The following is a 15,007-nucleotide window of genomic DNA, read 5'->3' as shown; positions in this document are numbered from 1 at the left end:
AGTTCAGTGAAGCACGTCTCACCCCTTGTTATTTTCCTCTGCGGTTTTTTGTGTTTTCTCCGCACGCTCCTTGGCTGCCAGTTCTGTTGCATGCTGGTAAAGGCTTCTTGTTTTGTAAACTAACGAAAAAGCAGAAGTGCTGCACAAATAGTACTGAGCTATTAGAAATAGTCTGATGTTAGTGCTGGAGTCAGCACTGCCAAGCAGCTGTGTGGTTTCTTTTTCTATTTCTCTTTTTAGATATTCTGCATTTGTTCACTAACGATAAACCAAATTAGTAATCTAGGTTTTGGTTACAGTATCTGGTTCCAATTAATGGTAAACTATGATTTAAAAATGTAGACATCTGCAGCAATTATTCAGGCATTTCTTCTTTTTTTGTGACCTTCCATATTGAATTTGAATGCTGCAAAGAAAATAGCTACTTATTTCCATTTGGTATGCATTCAGGTGGCATGTTAAGATGGAAGGACTTTTTCACTTCTGTAGTGTTTTTTAACTCCCTGGGCAGAGCTGTCATTTCTTTTACTAATGGTACATCTCCTTTGTCAGCCACACTGTGTGTTAGCCATACCTCATTAATGTTTACTTTTAGCTGACATGGTACACACAGAGTACAGTGTAATACATAATGTTGTAGTAATGCAAATACACATAACATAAACTGGAGGAAACCATTGCCTAATCAAGTTAATGAATGGTACAGTATAAATGTGAGGCTTTGAAAGTACCATGCAAACTTATTCTGGTAAACTGTGTTTACCAGACTGTGTTATTGCCTTACGGTGCATCATCCCCAATCAGATAAACTAACCTAAAACCTTTAGAAAAGATATGAAACCCAGGCCTTATTGCCAGCATCCCAGTAGTAGCAGTTGTTAACAATGTCAACAGTTCTCAAACATCTTCTGAAAATATGCAAGTAGCTTCCAGTTCAATCACAATTTACAAGCTGTTGCTCTTGATGCCTCAGTTTATGACCAGATTTCTGAAAGCTGCTGCTTTTCTTTAAAGAGTTTTCCAAATGACCAGTTACTTGCATTTATTGCTTCAACTTTGGCCGATGTGGAGCACAAACCTAAATCTTTCCTTTTACACATGACCACTAAATTATTAAGCTAACCAGGAATCTCGAAAAGAGAGTTCTGGAGCATTTGATCTTCTGCAAATGTGGCATTATAAACTTAGAAACTCAGAATATTTGCAAAAATAAATATACTGGAATAAAAAGTATGATCTTAAAAATTAATCTCAAAGGTCCTGCTTAATTTGGACAAATTTCATTTTTGATATGCATGTTCAGGTTCATGTTCTGATGAGCAAGGTTAATTATGTTTAGTCTGAATCAATGCTGGTGCTCCAAATAAAGATGCATCATTTACCAAAGGGCATGGTGAGGGGTACAGAGTCTCAGTCGTCCAGTGGCCTTGATGTCTGGATCTGCTTGGTTCAGACCCTGCTGGGGCTACTGACTTACTTTGTGTCACCCTTAGCAAATTGTTAATTTTTCTGCTGTTTTAAGAAGAAAATGAGGAATAAAATAAGGACGCTTTCTCAAATGACATGAAAATCACCTTGATCAATTTTGGTGCCATACTGGAGACAACTGCTGAAATTAGAAATTCATTGAGACTTCCTTTAGACTTAACAGACGTCTCAGTAAAAAAAAGTCCAATACATTCTCCTATTCAGAAAGATTTTCATCGTACTTCAATGTACACTATTAATCAGCTAGATTATGTCACTTGCTGTGAAAAGCTGTTCAGAGATATAGAGAAACTAAAAACAAACCTGCCAAAAGCTTTACAAATGAAAAATACATTAAATAATTAGACTACATCTGTTGAGATACCAGTCGCAGGCAAGGGGGCATGTTGTTCTTTCTGCAGCAGCAATGTGGAGCAAAATAATACCTGAAATGGTAATAAACAGAAATAATTTTTTGAGAAAAACAATTGAGGCCTTTCTATATTTAGCAGTGAAACAGGGACACACGCCCTGCACCTCTACTGCAATCTTCCTTAAGATCACATGCTTTTCTGTTTTAGCTGAGTCTGTCTTGTGGTCCCAGTATCTCTATCTGGCTTTGGTATCTGTTTGCCACTCTTTGATGACTTGGGCCTTGAAAATGTACCAAAAACAGTTTGTGCCAGAATTGCTCAGAGTATTTAGAGTTAAATAGCCCCCTTGTCCCTGGAATCCAGAGATTATGGCACTTACAGGTGTGCACTTTATTGTTTTTATGTGTGCTTTGTTTTTACCTTCTCCGTGGCCATCAAAAATCCTTTTAGAAAAGAGTAGGGGTGTTAACCCTGGTGCCCTGGCCAAATTCCCCCCTGATAGCTAATGTGTGGTGAGCCTACTGGCGCACTGTCAGTGCTACATATCGGCGGTGGTGGAGGGGAGTCCCTATTCCCTATATAATGCTTTGAATGGAGTGCCCAGAAAAGTGCTATATACGTGTAAGGACTTTATAATTATGAAGAACTGTTCAAATGTGGTAATTCTTGAAAGTGGAGTCAGTATTTGTAGTGTGCTCTTCTGTCTTTTTGCCACACTGTACACTAAATGAACCCTTCAGTGAGGCTAGGACTGTTTCTGCAGATCAGTCTCACTCAACCTGCATGTCCTCTCCTATGAGGCAGATGCCATAGAGTTATCAGTGCAAAGACTGATTTGTCTTAGGAACAGTAATCCTACAGCAGTACAGAGTCTGTCATGGTAGACTTTAGGGCTTGTAATATTCTGCCAATTCCATTTGTAATAGTTAACATTTATGCATAAAGTGCAATGCAATGTTTTTATATGAGAAAATTGCTGAAATGAATGGTTGACTGCAAAATCAGTGCAAATTCCTTGCGTATGCAGTGCCATATACCCGGCTATGTATGTATGTTTTTTTAATATACAGAAGAATAGGAATTACACAGAAATGCCACTCTAAAGAGAACTTAAAAACCTATTAACCACTGCTTAACAGTAATCAGACTTTTGGAATAATTTATAAATGAAGTCTACACAGCAGATTGCTCCATTGTGCACCTCACTATATAATTGTCAGGCACTAACATACATAATTGTAAGGAGTTTATCCTTACAAATTCCTTTCAATTCTCCTTACAATTAAATAACTGACAACTGACAATTTGTAATTTCATTTTACAATGTCCTGCATTGCTCAAATGAATTGGATTTGAAGGGCATCCTTCTGTTCCTGTAACGTTTACCTTGCTGACTAGATTGCTATATTGTTGAAACGGTGAAGTTGTAAGGTGGCTATGAGGGTAATAAGATGTGCATGAAAAACATTGAGAAAACCCGACTTATCCAAAATGTGTAAATACAAAGATTCAAAAATATTGGAGGGGTTTGCATTATGTTTTATTCTTACTTTTTTATGACAGCCTATCGATTTACTCATCTGGGCTTGACTGGAGCAGGAACGTGATAAAAGTATGCGTTTTACGACGTCAGAAATATCGCTAGATATGGAGCGCTTATAAGACCGTGTAGATGTGAAAGAAACGCACCACAAATCTCCCTTTACGTTCTGTCTTACTCCCATGTCTTTTTTCTGTCTGTCGGCACCTCTGGTAGATTATGCATTCGAATGTTTAAAAAGCTTTAGAAAACCCGAAAGAGAAATTGCCGATGAGCTCTCTTATCTGTTACCAGGTTGACAGAACCAGGGCGTCATGAGAAGATGTGACACAGGAGAACAGCTCAGAAAGACCACAATGCGTCGCAGTTTGTGCCCTGGCCCAGAGAAGCATTCATTTGATAAACTGCAAAGGCTAAATGTACACAGAAGAAAAAAAAATGGACCAGCACTGTATGAGCTTCATTAATTCAGGTAAAACAAAGGTCGCAAGGTTGGTGTAAATTTCTGGAGTTATTAAATGACAAAAAAGAAAGGAAGGTCTGGGTCTAGTGTAAAGAAAGAAGAGGTGGAAAGGTCTATAATCCAAGAATCCTGGTAGTCGGGCGTCTCCATGGAAACAGGCACAAAGGCTTGTCGTTTCCTATTGATGGCTGATTGTATTCTTCACAGTTCTTTTGTTAATTGTTGTCTGCCCAGCTCCTACTTCCTGCTGGGTTTTCACACAAAGGCAGGAACAGAGGGGATTAGAAATGGCACTTTGGCTTTGCACTGTAACCCCTGCGCTGCAGTACATCACGGCGCAAGAGGAAAAAGAGAGAGAGACCGGAAAATAAAACACATTAACGGTTTGAGAACTGGAAACTACCTGACAATACCTGCATCTAGCACCCCTCGGCAGATATCATTTATATAATCTGTAGTATTTAAAATGCAGTGATGCTAAAACTTGTGGATACCCAGATCCCCCTCCGTGTTCTTACAGTATTATATAAGGAGGTTAACAGGTGCGAATTAAAATTTTAGGGTTTGCAATAAGAGTTCACATATTCAGACGTCTCTTTTGTGCTCACACAGCCAAAAGTGGATCAGAAGTTTCTGATCTTCTGTTCTATTAAATGTTCATTAGCGGCGTCTATAACCCAGGTGCTCAAGTCATTTTCCCTGCATATTTACATATCCGTACTACAATTTCTGATTCAGGTAACTGTCCATATCTGAAGACATGATTGTCCGACTTTTTAAAACATAGGTTATTTACCGTATATGTCATTATATTGGTTTATACTGCGAATAGAATGGGACTCTACTGCTGAATTGGGAAAATAGCACTATATGAACAGAATGTCCTCGCCGAGTACTCAACGATCAGAAAATCTTAATCAAACTGGGAGTAAACCTCGTTTAACACCTGTAAAATGTATGGGTTCGTAAATGATAAGACACCCAAGCTGTTATGAAACGTGTATCCGAACAGCTGGAGTTTTGTTTTCAGATATTGAGAGAGAAAAGGCGAAATGTTCTAAATGAAGGAAGAAACTCGGTATTTGCGAACAGAAAAGGATTTTATGTGGTATTTTGTAGCTATTGGGGATAAGGAGGTTTTGCTGAACTGATAAGGTATCGGAGGAAACATCAATGCCTTTTTGAGATAAATGGCTTTTTGAAGCGCACAGCTGCTGTGCAGTGGGGACAAAATGCGTTTTTTTATTTTATATTTCAAAGTGGGCTATAGGAATACTTAACATATTATAGTTGACTTGGGATGACTTTTTAAGCAATTTCTGAGAACGATTTGTGGAATGAGTTTTTCAGCTCAATAATATGTGCGCATGTTGTGTTCGAAATCGACCCCTAAATCAGGACTCAGCGAGCACTTTTATTAGCTCATTGATATATAAGTAAACAATTCCAAAAATATATCAAAGAAAACCTCCTTTTTGTCCAAAACCTTTATTTACATTATTCATGTTTCATAATTCTGGGTACTTTACTGTCACGTAGTCTTGTGTCATGGTAAAGTACGCAGTTTCAGAAACTACTGAAATCCCGAACTACACGCTTGTAATAAAAGGGGGCACTACTTAATTTAAAAATGACAGCGAAAATAAACTTTTTACAAAAATAAAATAGACGCAGGTGTTTAATTAGTGGACACATACAGACCGATGTCTTTGGAATCAGCAGTATATATGCCAAGCTGTGAAAATTACAGAAAGACACTGGTCTCACTCGCTTATTATCACTGTTCGTTTCTTGCCGTTTCTGACTCTCGGTAATATTTCAACACCAGGCTGGTCTCTGTCTGAATCTGGGCAGAGAATACGCGCGTAATTTCGACAGGACTACAATGAGACGTATCTGTTTCTAATAGGCTGTTTTCCGTTTATTCTGCAGGTTGTAATTTTTGTTCGCTCATCGACGTGTGTAACCTGACAGACAAAATCCACAGGTGCACCTTTAATGGGAGTTTTAGTCGTACAAAACAATTGTCCTGCGCCTTTAAGGGGGAGGTGAGTGACAGGGAGAGAATGTTGGAAACAAAATAGCTGAAAGTCAGGGAGGCAGTGTAGGGGAACTGACGATAAGCACCGCGTTTACTAAATACACAGTCGGGGCTTCTATAATTAAACGGGACGCAGCTGTCTTGCGTGATAGCTAAGTGCGGTGACTAGGTACCAAAGAGGAAACCCGTCTGAGCGCCCATAACAACTGCTCATTCAGAAAATATCGGCGAGGACGGAAAAGTAACGAGTGAGCAGAACTGGTTTCTCTGGAGTGGTGAGTTCACAGTTGTACTGTATTGCGCTCGCTTTCAACTCCGCGTTGCAGTGGGCGCTTTGGTAAAGTGCACTAGTTTACCGAAGGCAAAGCTGAAAGTGAATTTTGATCTGCTCCGTGTATTCACATCAACTCTCTAATTGCTTCGACAGCCTCTGAAAATGAGTTTCAGCAAGATGAAACAAGAATAGTCCTGGTGTAATGTAAATTGATTTTGAAGTTTAAGTCGTGTACACTGCTATCGCCACTTCGTGTGCGTTAGCGTGCTTTGACTTGTCAGGTGTCTGCAGTGATTTCTCTATTCTGATGTGGGTGTGTTTAACAGTAAAGTGACAGTTCTGCGATTCTTTCCAATTCTTCCGTAGTGTACTCCTTACTCTCGAAGTATTTTACCGTATAATTAATAACAATTGAGTGCCCCTTTCCGAAGTCCGTTCTTTATTGTTACTTCGGCGGTTATGGTAAATATATTTTGTAAAGTTATTCAGTGTATCAACAAGAGATAAAAAGACCAGTTTCTTTCACAGCCGCCTAGTAATGTGTGTTGTGTAAACTATACATCCGCACATCACACATGCAGCGCGGACCTATACATGTACTGCTAATTATTTTAATTAAACAGTTAAAGTATTTTCAGTCAATGTGCTTTCGTTTATACTGGTTAACGTTTCCCAGCTTTCGGTCTATCTTAATGCAGCGCAGTACTGAAGTTCAGGGCTTTACAGCGCCTCAAGGTAATTAGATCCGAGCCTGGATTCTCACAAAAAGCCTTGCAAATGATGCAAAACAATGTTTTGTTTCAGTTGTACACACGGTGCAGAACTGATTATTAGCACTGTGCAAAATAATGACAGTATCGGAACCTGCACCCCCCAGCCCGCCGGCTTTTAACAGAGGTGACGATCCCTAAATCATTCTTCACTCGCAGTGTTACAAGTGCTCACTTCAAAGTCCTGTCGCTCAGCTTTAGTCATGCCCGATGCACTCTAAACTATACCGCGCGTGCCTTTGCAGTGATGCTGCCATTGATCAGAATGTGTGACCGTCAGAGTGCCGAAGGGTCACCGTTATCTACAGAGTTACAGAGCCAGAAAGGAAAGAGAGAGGCTTTAGCTCGTTATGGATCCCTGGGGAGTCTCCCCCTGGGTCGAAAGCGGCGTTGGCTTGCTTTGGCGGTGTGTTGTGGATTATTATGGAGTTACGGCCTTTGTGTTGGATGGAGCTCCAGGAGAGGGGAAGGGGGCGGGGGCGTTGCTGGAGAGGGGATTAAGATTGTATCTACCGATGCGTGACCCCTGCAGGAGAAACACAGGCGCACACACAAACTCGCGCGCCAATGGCCAAATGCTTTTCGTACCTGCAACCTGCACCCCTGTCTCGCTAGGATACGGAAAGAGGACCCCCAAAGTGCCCGCAAGGGCTAGTTTCACGCTGTCTGACTCCGCACAATGCGAGCTGTCTGCTGGGCGCGCCCGACCTGTGAGTGTGCGCGCTTTCCCACCTCTACCTCCTAATTAATCCTCCTCTGACAAAGTTGCAGGAGTAAAGGGGAAAAACTGTGAAGTGGGATCCTGCTCGCTCCCCCTTCCACGCCAGATCTGCGCGAGCCTCAGCCTTCCTGTCATGTTTTTCCTTCTTTTAGAAAGGCGGAAACGGGTTCATATGTTGGTGGAGGGTCGTAGCCGCGCTGCTGTGATCATTCGTTTAAAGCGCGCTATTGTATTGTCAGTTTTCAAACCTGTCCCCTTTGGCACATTGTGTAACAGCCTGAATTTTACTGCCGTTGCCTTCTATGCTAATGAGGCGTTCAAGCATAAAAAGTTTCTGCAGGATTTTTCAACACGAGGGAAGAGGATTAGTGCAACACGTTGCCCCTGTTTGCTCATTAGTAAAACATTATTGGTGCAACGCTGTGATCGCGCCCTTTGCCACTTCTTGTTATTGATATCTGGGCCTTCCCGTCAGAGTGCACTTTTTGACATGAAGACTAATCCAATAACAGAACAGAAATATTTGATAAAAAGTAACACTTTAAGCACTATTTGTAGGAATACAAAAGGAAAAGACTCACAAAACAGTGTCGCTGGAGTGAGCTGCTCCAGCACTGGTGACTGTAGCCAAGATGTGGAAACAGTCTAATCCTGAGTTTAACCAGCTCTGTGAATTGAGAACAAGCACTGCTTTACAATGGCAACCTGGAGAGTTAGCCAGTTACACCGCAGGGAATTCACGGGGGCAATCTGAGAAGCATTTCAAAGCAGCTCAAGGGTACAACTATAGCTTCCCGCCTGGGAAAGTCCAGAGCCCTGACTACTGCTCTCCCAGCAGAGCAGCGTGACTAACCATAGCTATTCCCAGTGTGAGCAACTCTCTTTGCCAACTAGCTGGACGCTTATTTCACACAGGGCAGAATTCATGAAACAGCAGGGATTGGCACTGTTCCCAGGGCAGGTTTCATTGCTCTGCTGAGAGTGGTGTGCACCTGGTGAACACTTAGATTCTTCCTATGATGGTGTTGCAGAGCACAGCGAGATCACAGAATCTCGAATATTTAATGATTCGTTAAATATGTCCCAACATGGAGGGCTCCCAGTAAAGGTATATGTGATAAATCAATACAGTGTAGATGTTGGATACAGTGTGCCTAATGCTGTATTTTATATCTTCAGTGGATATATGCAGAGACCTGTGTGTGTGTTGACCTCCACCCTTGTGTTTAGGAAATGCTTACGTACAGACAGCATCTCTGCTCCGTGGATGAATAGTTTTTTTCCCTGTGGGTTTGAGGTTAATAAAGTGTGAATTTTCTCAATGTAAATGTTGTTCTTGTACAGGGATAGGGGCATGGTATAACCTCACTGTTCACTGTCGTCACTCTAACTTGTGTAAAAAGCAGGCTGTCAGATTTCATTCCAAACTTGAGGGCTCTGGTGTGGGAGTGTGGAACAAGCTGCTCGACCACATTGCTGAAGCTGATGCCCTGGCTTCTCTCAAGCAACTCAGATCAATCAGCTCCTAACAACCGAATGGGCCAAAATTGCCTCCTTTCATTGGTGATCTTTCTTATCATCTTATGTTTGCTCAGAAGGAAGAGGCTCAGTTTGCCTCTTGCTCTGACTTGTCCAATTCTTCTATTTTATTTGTAAATTTCTAGTAGATTATGTGAAACATTAGTTTTTTTTGTTAACTTATGTTCCCGTCTTTGTTTTTGTGCAAAAGGCCCTTTCAGTTTCCAATCTTGACAACAATGAATTAATTTAGACCCCAAGGAACTATAACATTGGGCCAAGCCCTTGAGTTTCAGAATTTGACACTTCTGTACAGGTGCTTCTGACTAGTAGATTTCCAAGTTAATATTTTCAAACCTGTTTACCTATTAATGAATATTAAATGTATTATTGATTCCTGTAGTTTTCCGATTTCCTGTGAATTATGTTTTTGGGCACGTATTGCAGCCCTTAAAGGCCACATGAAGACTGTAAGTGGCCCTCCATGACTTTTTGGGCAGTGCATCACTAGATATAGAGTGTGTGGGGGGGGGCTTTTCTCACATCACTTTTAAAGGTTTGAATTTTAAGTCAACGTGTTGCTCATACAAGCTTATTCAAAGTCAGCTGATATGAAGGAGACTTTCTTCTAATGTGGTAAATCTGTACACCTGTGTTGACTTTTCCAAAAACATTCCTTAGCTTTCCCTGTACTTTGTATTTAACTATGGCTTGAACATGATAACTCACATTAGTGGTATTAGTCAGAAGTTTGAAATTTCGATTTAGAATCTTGTGGTGTGTCATCGTTGACTGGCTCCCATCGGAAACAACTTGGAGAAATTCAGACTTATTTTTTCGATATTGCTAAACAAATGTATAGATGTGACTGTAGGCCACAAACACGGGGTGTAATTTCCTGTTTTTCATGAATTCTCTTTTTTTCACAAAGGAGTAAGATAAAGCCTAAAACTTGAATGGATCCCAAGCTGCAATTTAAAATAGCGAGTGAATTAAGCTCTTCGTCAGAAAAAAAGAACCGTTGGTTCTGTGCGAGGCAACAGCACCAACAACATCTCTCAAGATAATTCAATTCATTATCTTGTCTATCGTTTCTTGCCGGTTTGTTTCCTGAATCGTTAACAACTAACAAATGTGGGCTGATCGAAACAGCTTCATTTCTATTGCGTACTTGTATGCAAGCCTGTACATACACACACTTTGTCACATCTTTGGTCGATTTGAAGTGCTGAGAATGTGGAATAGTCACGCGCTCTGATTCTGGGTTTGATAAGTCTATCAACGCCCCCCCATTACCCTCCACCCCCACTTCAGGAACCTACCCCCGCCAAGCCGAGCACCGGAAATCAGAAACAGTACAGCAATAATGGAACGCGATTTTTAGATACAGCGTGAGCCAACAGGAGGGAACAAATACTGTTGTAGCCCTGAAAGAGAGACTTCACTTCATTGTTGAGGAGACAGTATCGGGTTCATCAGCACTATTATTGGGTAAGCTCCAAAGCTCTAATATGGCAGCTTTTGTCTGTTTGTTGCTTCGCCCTTTAACATTTCCAGAAACGCAACGTTTTTGATCATATTAGAACAAGGCCCAGGGAGAAACTTCTGAAACTTACTATTTTAAGTTTTGCTTTGCAAATGTTGGCCAACTTATTCCAATCCACAAATCCAGATCTGGGATCTCTATATTTATAGTTTATGGTGAATGTCTTTTTTTTAATGCATATCTTCACTCATGCTTTTTAGAGCAAACTGCAAAACACCAGTTTGCTTTCTATTTGCATTATGCTTTTGTCTGTACAGTCGCTTTTTCTTGATTAATGAGAAATCAAAAAATAATATTAACAGTGATGTGAATAATGTTTTTTTTTCAATATAGGGAGTGTACATTTATATAGTACTATAGTACTAATATATGAGTGACCTGAATACTTCTAATTACTTTAATCATGACTAAAATGCACTCAAGGTCAAGCTTGGCTTCACAGATGGCTTTCTAATATGTATTAGGGCTGCATGGGCTATAATTGTTCCTGTTATGTTTGAAACCAGAATCACTTTTAAACGTGCACACACTCATTTTAATTGCTAGGTTTTAGTATTAAGACAATATTGCTCTGATTGTCTTATCTGGGTGAGTCTAGCAAACGCTGTTTTTAGAGTACCGCAAACTGCTTCAACCCAATGTGTACCACGGAAAGTGTGCGTTGCCACACAGAGGTGGTAAACAGTGGAGTTGAGGGTAAAAACACCCACCACACCTCCTAGAAAGCAGGTGATTATTGGGGTACAGAACTTAACAAATATCCTTTTTTTCTGGGGCCATTTAAGAACTGGTCAAAGGATTGCACTCTTTCTATTCTGTAATTCCTGGGACTAAGTTGTGCACAGAGCAAATATGGAAATCTGCAAAGTGAGGGAGAGATGTTGACCATCACCTAACTAAAAAAAAAAGGTTAGCCCTGCTTATTCCTGGTGGGGTAATTCTCTGCAGGGTGGGGTAGCTTTGCGATGTGTTGGCTATATGCATGAACAGTTCCATCCCTCACACTGTTGCAGCTCTTCATCCTTGATGATCTTCAACCAAATAGCTGCATGTTTCTTATGTTCCCCTCCCCGATTTAATGATCCAGCTTCCTAAACCGTTTTTCCCAAACTATCAGAATTTATCATTCTGAAATCTGAAGAGGGGAAAATCCTTGAAAACAAAAACGGAATGAAATCGATTTGAGAGGGCCTCGAATGAGTTGTGATTCTCTGTTTTAAATTCTGTTCTTATGAAGTCTCGTAAACAATCCATCCCCTAAGCCGCGTTATTCAGGCAAATTCAGTGTAAAAAAAAAAAACTTACCCGCGTCAGTTCCAGAGAAAGGGAACCTGAATGGATGATATTCCTTTACTTTGGTGCTGCTATAACTCATTTTGCCTGAGCCAGCAAATGTGGTCCTGTGCAAAGGGCAAGAAGGGGTTCACCATCAAACAAGCTGTGACAGAACCTAGGTGAGATGTATTTAAAAGCTATCAAAGTAAATGAACTCCTTTACAAAAGACTGGCGGGCAGACATTGTTCACTTAGCTTCGGAGAGCTTCTCCAGAAAGTCTATTGCACTAACACCTCTACTGTCTACTGTATCTTCAGTGTCCACTTGAATGAAGTTGATATTCATACCATTTAAGTCAAAATCAGTTCCTAAAGAGCGCAGAAAAACGTAGAAGGGTCTGAAAGTTTTAAAGTTTCACATCATCATTAGATTGTGCGCGTCGCAAATTAACAATCGGGTCGCATGCCTTTACCCTAACTCAAAATTCACCAATTTAGGGAAAAAGCAAACATAATAAAATGCTTGCAGTGTTTTTGTTATTTTATTAAATAAAAATTAATATGAGAAGAGGTAAGCAATAGATACGGTGGGTCTAAGCATATTTTCATAGTGTGTTCCAGAAGTTCTCCCATGCTTTGATAATTTCAACTTAAATTTTGTAATGTAATGTTGATTGTAGTCACATAAGGAAAGACCTCTGCATTAAAGAAAATTCCTAAGTAAACAAAAACACTTAGTCTTACACTTAAGATATATATAGATTGTATGCAAACCTAGAAAATAATTTGTCCTAATTTGTAATTTGCATGTGTATATTGAGCTTCAAAAATGTGGCTTTGACACTTGGTTCTGCTTCAGAATTATTTTTATAACGTTTGAGTTAGTTTTCAAAACCTTAATATTTATAAATGATAAAATATTAAAAAAACAAGTACAAAATTAGAAATGACTCGCAAAAATATATATTGTTTGTACTTTTGACGCATATTGGCTCTTAAGTAGCACAGAAGATTATTTTTAATGTTCATGGAAAAAAAATATTTTAAGTCTTTGAACGCAAAGTAAGTCAGAAGAACATGTCTGTTATTCAGGTTCATTTCTTTTCAAAGTACAAAAAAATGAATATGTAAAATGCAGATTGCAAAAACAGAATCTTATTTTTGTCTCAAGTTTCAAAGCTGCAATCTCTTGCAGGAGACAGCTGGGTTCTGTGGTATTCGGGACAGCGTGAGTGAAAGATCGGTAATCAAAGGTACAATCTTAGACGTTGATTCTCATCATTCAACTGGATCATGGTCGACCACGAACAGAACAAAACGCTCTTTCAGCAGTCCGGATGGCAATCGATCTGTAGCGAGTTTAGGTTCAGGTTTCTGGTCCCGAAAAGTGCATCCTAATTTTTTGTACTATTTGAAGGATTAAATACACTTTTTCATAGCATATATATGCGACTCCCACCTTAATTGCCCCCCCCCCCCCTCCCAATTTAAATGAAAACTTTTTTCCAGCTTTGCGATCTACCAATTTGGGGAAATCACTCTTATTTTCTGATTTTTGCGCGGTTCTCCTGCTTTTGGGCGACTGAAGGGGCTCTCTGAACGCCGCTGTCGCACCCAAAGACGTCTGAGAACAGGCAGTCTAAGAGCAAAACTCGGTATCGGAGCTCCATCTGCGCAGCAATGAAGTGAATTAAAACTAAAAGAGTCAGAACACAGATTTTAAGAGTCTCAAAGATGTGACTGTCTGAAAATGCAGTACCGCGGTGTAATAGGTACCATCAATAGCATTGCAGAGCTGAAGGTGTGCTCACAATGAGACTGCATCCAACATTTTGTTGGGGTGGAAAGGAGAGCACTGTGCCGATGTAATTAAGGATAATAATAACTAAATGTTTACATAAACTATATGTCAAATTTTTTCCTAAGCAAATATAAAGAAAGCACAAGTAGTTCTACTATGCAAATCTTGCTGAGGCGTGATGGTGTTTTTTCGCAACATGTACTTTTTCCTTAACAACATATGTATATTTTGTAAGAAGCTGTAACATTTTTTTACTTTATTTTAATTAATTAAAGTAATCGCCGGTTTCAGACACTGAAAATAATGTGTTGAATCCACAGTTGAAGTGTCCCTAAAACTTACATTGCTGGCGATGCTAGTTTAAAGTTCTGTGATTATTATGGTAGCATTTTCTTCAGATATTGGGCGTTTTGAATCGAAACCATAACAAATTACACGAATATCTGAATTTTTAATGTTGAAACCAGATTCGAACCGTTTCAAAACCTCTATATGCTGATTGAAATACTCTATATCTTTTTCGCATTTTACCTGCAAGAAAAAAATATAACAGATAAAACTCTAGCGTTTGCTCTCTAGCGCTCCAAGACTGCACTTTAATAAATAAAATACTAAATAACCTCCAAAGTCCATGCGTGTATCTTGAAATACTAATCTTCAGAAGTTAATATAATTTATAATATTTTAAATTCTTTATTCTTTTACAAGTGTTATTTGGTAACACAGTAAATTAAACTATAATTATTTCACAATATTGATTGTTGTAGGAGATATTATTATAGAACTAATTATTGGCCCCTGGTTTGTTAAACTAGTTAATTCGCAAGGCATCTTAAATAGCACTTCACAAAATAAATGAAAGATCAGTCAACAAAGAAGAGCTAACAATGTCAAACAGGTAAAGTTGTCCAAAGCAGTCACACTAATCACACTAAGAAATAAATCGTCGGAGATGTTTGTTTTAATTCTTATTTTATTTAACAAATTATAAGACTAATTATGCTATTTCCAACATGTTTATTTTTATTTAACCAATGACGAAAGGCTTTCTTCTTACTTTATAATTTATGCCGGAGTACTTCCTTTTCGATGATTTTTATCAGCAAATGTTTTTTTGTTTTTTTACTGCAGATACATGTATTTCTTAGAAAGTGTGCGTATAATAGCACAGAAACAATTTTGTAACACTCGTATCGTTTTTAATATTAGAAATCGAA

The 15,007-nt window shown here is 39.3% G+C and overlaps 1 protein-coding gene across 7 annotated transcripts in view; it reads left to right on the top strand.

Annotated features, from left to right (window-relative positions):
* Window positions 1-5,775: 5,775 nt before the first annotated feature.
* sox13 (SRY-box transcription factor 13) overlaps window positions 5,776-15,007 on the top strand; it is a 41,509-nt gene continuing 32,277 nt past the window's right edge. For 2 of the 7 annotated variants that reach the window (XM_088640372.1, XM_088640371.1), the window contains exon 1: window positions 5,781-6,160. The gene's annotated coding sequence lies outside the window, so the exon portion shown is untranslated. Of the gene's footprint in view, window positions 6,161-10,510; window positions 10,660-15,007 lie in introns of those variants that run through there. The other 5 variants (XM_088640374.1, XM_088640370.1, XM_088640373.1 and 2 more) reach the window with 5 other exon arrangements.

The sequence above is a fragment of the Lepisosteus platostomus genome, chromosome 7 (genome assembly GCF_059453375.1).
Source record: "Lepisosteus platostomus isolate fLepPlt1 chromosome 7, fLepPlt1.hap1, whole genome shotgun sequence".
NCBI lineage: Eukaryota > Metazoa > Chordata > Actinopteri > Semionotiformes > Lepisosteidae > Lepisosteus > Lepisosteus platostomus.
This window is presented reverse-complemented; position numbering and strand designations above follow the sequence as displayed.